At 30.6% G+C, this 7500-nt stretch overlaps 1 pseudogene; it reads left to right on the top strand.

The window, feature by feature from the left end:
• Window positions 1-4390, top strand: part of LOC119614081 — a 9647-nt pseudogene extending 5257 nt beyond the window's left edge.
• Window positions 4391-7500: the final 3110 nt, after the last annotated feature.

Here is a 7500-nt window from a genome sequence, read left to right as displayed (position 1 = left end):
TTCAATATATTTATGACTGTTTACGCTTTATTCCAGGGGAGCCATTCACACTCATTTAAAAGTGTAAGTTGAAATCGTGGTCCCCTAGCACCTGCCGAGTATGCCCAATACATAGCTATGAGACAGAATATACATATATACTTTTGTGGGTCCACAGACAGCCAATACTCGATGTATTACAAACTGTATATTTTAAAATGAAAGAACAGGTAGTTTATAATCATTGAAATATTTACCATGTTGCATCCTCTTCGGCTTTTGCTTTATTACCAAATTTTGACCGAATTCTAAATGTTGCACTAATGTCGTTTGAAATAAAGATGCCATTTAACTCACTCAATAACTTTTCAAAAAAATAAAGAACCGCATTTATTTATGTTTAACACACGACTAAACTAAATATCAATATCTTATTGTTTGAGGCACTCATATAAAACCGCTCTTAACAAATGAATCATGTTGTGAGTGCTAATCAATATTATTTATTTAAAGAAGAAAACCCCACATTTACTCGATCTTAATGTGATCACAAAGAAATAGCAGATCGTTTCTCGGCCTGCGTGCCACCCTGCAGTAGAGATGTGAAGAAACTTATGAATTCTATAAATGCTTGTGGCCGGTATTAGCGATCGTGTGAATTACCCAGTGCACAGTGGGTAAAGTGTTAAAGTGTTCAGTCAATAATTTAATATTGAATTATATTAAAAAGATATTAAGTATGTATTTTTTTTATTATTTTTTTAACTCACTGACTTATAAATACGATCCGCCCTAGATCGATATCAGTATATTCCGCTCGGTTTGGATTTGAATTGTGATGTTCATAAACATACTTTAAAGACTTAACAATTCTTAATTTTTTATAATTACAATTATCTTCTCTGTCACCACTGTGTACACACAAACAAAACCAATCCGTAAATAAACATAAAATTATTTACATTTTTATAAACAAATCTCTTAAGTATTGTTTGAGTGTAGCTGAACAAAAAATCATTATAAACATTTAAGTTTAATAAGAAATCGTAGCAAGACGAACTAATTTACGCGCTTAAAACGATATCAACGCAAATGGAATCTCCATCATTTCAAGCCAATTGCTACAACCCCTACAATTTGGACATATTTTGGAAATTTGTGGAAAAGCCCAACAAGATGCTAACAGGTAAATATTAAAATTTTCGAAGTAATATTCACTTTAAATTAAAACAATAACAAATCTGTTGTGAACTTTATTACATAGTGTGTTTAAAATACATATGTATATAATTAAAATGTATTTATAATTGTTTCAATCACAGTCGATTAATAAATAAATCATCTGTAAGTTCAAGTGATTTATTATTTAGCTAATTTTTCTATTTTATAACGATTCTAAATAATTAAAAATGCAACAAATCTTAAAAACATAATTGTAATATAATTGCTTCATAATATATTGTGTTTGAAATATACATTCTTCATACTGACTTTTAATTGAGTTTTGATCTAGAATTCTGATTCCGTTATAAACCCGCTTTGATATTTTTTTCTGAAAATAAACTATAAGGCCTTTGCACGAAACAATTTCCATTGCTTGTTGTATCAGTACTTGTTTTTGTTCTTTCCTTAAAATAATAAAAAAAATAATTAATTGAGTTAGAGTCTGTGGGTGGAAGGGGGAGCTGGAGAAACTTCGCCATCTCGGTCAGTCTTAACCATAGGTCTTTATAGACCTAGGACTGAGGCAGCAGTTTCATTCATGGACATTCGGCGATTCATTCTGAAACCGTTAATAACTTCACTGACTGCCATTTGATGCAAAATTTCTCAGGCGCTTGCTGTCGATGTCCGATGGTATGACGTCTTGGATGTTGCTGCAAAAGCGTCGGAAATTCATCGGAATGTGAATAGGAGGGGGATCCAGCATCAGAATTGATAGTTGGGGTGACTAGGCGATAGCATGCAAACAGAAACTGTTTGGTCAACAACACATTACGTTGTCTGACTAACAACAACCTGGTCTCCACATGTAGCTGATCCACATTCGTCATCTTGACGCATCTGGGTGCGATTCGGAGTGATTATTATGGACCTATAGTCTAATCAATAGTCTAGTCTATAGTAGTCTATAGTCTAGTATAGTCTAGTCTATAGTCTAGTCTATAGTCTAGTCTATAGTCTAGTCTATAGTCTAGTCTATAGTCTAGTCTATAGTCTAGTCTATAGTCTAGTCTATAGTCTAGTCTATAGTCTAGTCTAGTTAGTCTATAGTTAGTCTATAGTCTAGTCTATAGTCTAGTCTATAGACTAGTCTATAGTCTAGTATAGATAGTCTATAGTCTAGTCTATAGTCTAGTCTATAGTCTAGTCTATAGTCTAGTCTAGTCTATAGTCTAGTCAATAGTCTAGTCTATAGTCTAGTCTATAGTCTAGTCTATAGTCTAGTCAGTCTAGTTATAGTCAGTCTATAGTCTAGTCTATAGTCTAGTCTATAGTCTAGTCTATAGTCTATATAGTCTAGTCTATAGTCTAGTCTATAGTCTAGTCTATAGTCTAGTCTATAGTCTAGTCTATAGTCTAGTCTATAGTCTAGTCTATAGTCTAGTCTATAGTCTAGTATATAGTCTAGTCTATAGTCTAGTCTATAGTCTAGTCTATAGTCTAGTCTATAGTCTAGTCTAGTCTAGTCTATAGTCTAGTCTATAGTCTAGTCTATAGTCTAGTCTATAGTCTAGTCTATAGTCTAGTCTATAGTCTAGTCTATAGTCTAGTCTATAGTCTAGTCTATAGTCTAGTCTATAGTCTAGTCTATAGTCTAGTCTATAGTCTAGTCTATAGTCTAGTCTATAGTCTAGTCTATAGTCTAGTCTATAGTCTAGTCTATAGTCTAGTCTATAGTCTAGTCTATAGTCTAGTCTATAGTCTAGTCTATAGTCTAGTCTGGTCTATATTCTAGTCTATTCCACTCTATTCTTCAAGAGCCGATATTTTGCGAATAATTTAATATAAAAATTCCTTAATCGTAATATACATATGTATGTAAATATTAATTTAAAACAGATTTCTGATTTTAGAGCTTATTGTTTAGAATAAATCGGCATTAAAATGTCGGCCCATGATTACCCCGCCCTTAAAATGTTAGAAGATAAAATTAAACATAAATATGTTATGTAAGAAGCAAAATCCTCTAACAATTTTCATAACCAGTAAATATACAAAAAATGAGTAAATCGTAATAATAACAATCTGTCCAAAATTACTTATAACCACATATAGGACCACTTCCGAAATTAAATTAGAACTACGACATAACATAATAATATTTTTTTTTTTTTCAGAATCTCCATTAACTTGGGCGTAGCAAAACTTCTAATAATCCCTTCGATGATGATGATTTAGATCTGCAAATACTCTTGGACTTTACAAAAAGCAAATTATATTTACTCAATTTCCACCCAGTGACAACAATAACATCGAACCCAAAGATCTTATATTAGCGGAATTTCTTAACGATTTCAAATTTTACATCATGTTAGCCGAAACTAAATTTTATATTGCACTCAATAATAAACCATTCGCCAACTTTAAATACAACCACAATTTAGCCAAACTACAAATACAGGCTGTGGAAATAACCGGAAAATTGGAATACATTAAACAATGGATCATCACAAATTTTCCTCACATCTGGCCACCCATACAAATAATAGAGGATTATTTAGATTTAGCAATGATCAACCTATATATTTTAAACCCGGTCATATAATGATAATCTCAGCCCGCTTAGAGGGTAATAATAACGGTAGATTTATAATACAATTCCGTCATGCACGGGACAATAAACGTCAAGAGTTACATGTGAGTGTGCGTTTTGATACCAAAAAAATTATAAGAAATTGTAAAAGCCGAAAAGAAGACGAAATTGGTGTAGTATTTTTAATCTACATATGTATGTGTGTGTGGTTTGTTTTAATTTTGTGTTATATGTTTCTTATAGATTTGATGATAAAGAGGTTGATGGTTTTATTTTCTTATCTTCTAGATTTGGTCAGGAAGAAATCGATGATGCCAATCCATTTCCCTTTTCCGATTTTAGCAAACCTTTTAAACTGTCCATAGCATTTTGTGAAACTGAATTTCGTTTTGCTAAAGATGGTCAATTTTTGTTTAACTAAGTATAGATCACCAAATGTATTACCTTTTGTAATGGGTCCAAAAATATTTGGCACCAATGGTATACACGTCAGAGTTAGTGGCATTGAACACTTAACTTTGGAGGATGAGCAGTGTAAGGAGTTTGAAAAGTATTCCGTTTGATAATTATTCAGTATTTTATATAAGAATCTCAATTGTATTATATATATAAGGCATTAAAGAGACTTTGTTGTTAAAAATTTAGAGTTAAAAATGTTACTCATTATTTTAAATCATTAATAATTTTCTTACTCATATTAGTATTCATTCATTATACACTTTTAATTGTTCAATACTACTTATATGGTACTACCTCATAATCATGAGCAATCGAAAAATTCCCCAGAGATTATTAAAGAACGTGATATTCGACTTGAAAAATAATATTATTATATTTCTCCTTTATCATGCAAGTAAGATTTCTATATTCTTCTGTACCGAATCTTATATACCCTTCTCGAAAGCAGTCTAACAGAATTATCGAAGATTCGGATCTCGCAGATATCAAGGATCTTCTGAAAACTGATTGTAAATATAGACAGACAGACGGACATGGCTATATCGACTCCGCTATTAACATATAAGGATCGGAATATGTATAGGGCCGGAAATGATCTTTCATTTTCTGTTATTAAAAATCAAGAAGAAAAGAGGTGCTACCATATCTCTAGTCTGCCGGGACTATAAACTGGTGATGATAAAATGTATCCTCAGTCTTTCCTTGGAATGATTTGACAAGGGGTAAAACCATAGAACCACATAATCTGGTACACATAATCGGTAGCCCACAGGGCAGAGTTCCGGTTACTGGAGAGGTACCTTCGGGATGACATGGTGGCTATAGTTTACACTCAAATTTGCGAGAGAAAGTTAGTTAAAAGACTGATACATAATTGACGAATAAGCGAATATTTAAAATATTAGAAATCCTATGGTATTAAGGAAATAATCTGGAATTTTCCAGAATGGGAATTTCCCGGAATTGTTTTAGGTGGATTTAAACTTGTCCACAACATAAAATGAAACCTTCAAATCAAAAATTAATGATTTACAGAACTAAGTTTAAAATTAGTTTTTCCTTGTGCTTTAATTTATTGATCATCTCGAAAAGAGCAAATAAAAATATGTAGTTTTATACCAACTTACATTTGTACAGATTGACTAATGACTGTTTTGTTTGAAAATTGTGGAAAAAACATCTTTGAAAGATTACGAATCATATTCTTACACTTGTATTTCTTATCTTGCCTTTGGACACAATTTAATGCCAAATCATCAATGAGTTTCAACGCCTCAACACCAACAACACTCTTCTTCAAAACAGATATTTCAAATAATGATGATTTCGATGATGATTATACTACCAATTGAACGAAATATTTTAGCCATTTAACAAATCATAAGAATAAAATATTGGCAAAAAAAACCGAAAACAAAAATAATCTTTAAGTTGTCCTTAGCACAACAAAATATTTATTTAATACAAATGTTTTACTTTAAATCAGCAATACTTAGAGGGCAACAATATTCGTACAACACAAGATAATATTTCAAGTCATTTGTTTTGTGGCATTATCGCCTTCTTAACAACATTTTTCTTTCACAAATAAATAAATACATTTCGCCGTTTTGCCTGCATAAGTTCTGCTGGAAGATGATGGAGTAGTGAAAATTAGTTTTATACTTTGGCACTTCTGTCTCACAGCATTAATCTGCTTGTTTAAGACGATTCCTTCCTTAAATTGCTGCAAGATGAATTGTTATGCTGTTGGCTTCCTTTTCATATAAATGTCCAACCAACCAGTATAATGTTTAAGTTTCAGGTTAAAATATCTCCTTTTAGGGGATGAGGAAATATATAATTGGACATACTTCTGTTAAACTAATAAACCTATTTGCAGCAAATTAATTTGACATTAATTAAAAATACCTTTGGTAACTACTAACTAACTAACTAACTAACTAACTAACTAACTAACTAACTAACTACTAACTAACTAACTAACTACTAACTACTAACTAACTACTAACTAACTAACTAACTAACTACTAACTAACTAACTAACTAACTACTACTAACTAACTAACTAACTAACTAACTAACTAACTAACTAACTAACTAACTACTACTAACTACTAACTAACTAACTAACTAACTACTAACTAACTAACTAACTAACTAACTAACTAACTACTAACTAACTAACTAACTACTAACTAACTAACTACTAACTAACTACTAACTAACTACTAACTAACTAACTAACTAACTAACTAACTACTACTAACTAACTAACTAACTAACTAACTAACTAACTAACTAACTAACTACTAACTAACTAACTAACTAACTAACACTAACTAACTAACTAACTAACTAACTAACTAACTACTAACTAACTAACTAACTAACTACTACTAACTAACTAACTAACTAACTACTAACTAACTAACTAACTAACTAACTAACTAACTAACTAACTAACTAACTAACTAACTACTAACTAACTACTAACTAACTAACTAACTAACTAACTAAACTAACTAACTAACTAACTAACTAACTAACTAACTAACTACTAACTAACTAACTAACTAACTACTAACTAACTAACTACTAACTAACTAACTAACTACTAACTAACTAACTAACTAACTAACTAACTAACTACTAACTAACTACTAACTAACTAACTAACTAACTAACTAACTAACTAACTAACTAACTACTAACTACTAACTAACTAACTAACAACTAACTAACTAACTAACTAACTACTAACTAACTAACTACTAACTAACTAACTAACTAACTACTAACTAACTAACTACTACTAACTAACTAACTACTAACTAACTAACTAACTAACTAACTAACTAACAACTAACTAACTAACTAACTACTAACTAACTAACTACTCTAACACTAACTAACTACTAACTACTAACTAACTAACTAACTACTAACTAACTAACTAACTAACTAACTAACTAACTAACTACTACTAACTAACTAACTAACTACTAACTACTAACTAACTAACTACTACTACTACTAACTAACTAACTAACTAACTAACTACTAACTAACTAACTAACTACTACTAACTAACTACTAACTAACTAACTAACTAACTAACTAACTAACTAACTAACTAACTACTAACTAACTAACTAACTACTAACTAACTACTAACTAACTAACTAACTAACTAACTAACTAACTAACTAACTAACTACTAACTAACTAACTAACTACTACTAACTAACTAACTAACTAACTAACTAACTAACTAACTAACTAACTAACTAACTAACTAACTA

Source organism: Lucilia sericata, unplaced genomic scaffold, assembly GCF_015586225.1.
Source record: "Lucilia sericata isolate MDLA Ls3-8-SP2 unplaced genomic scaffold, ASM1558622v1 Contig002573F_arrow, whole genome shotgun sequence".
Taxonomy (NCBI): domain Eukaryota; kingdom Metazoa; phylum Arthropoda; class Insecta; order Diptera; family Calliphoridae; genus Lucilia; species Lucilia sericata.
The sequence above is the reverse complement of the archived record's forward strand: the minus strand, read 5'-3'. Positions and strand labels throughout refer to the sequence as shown.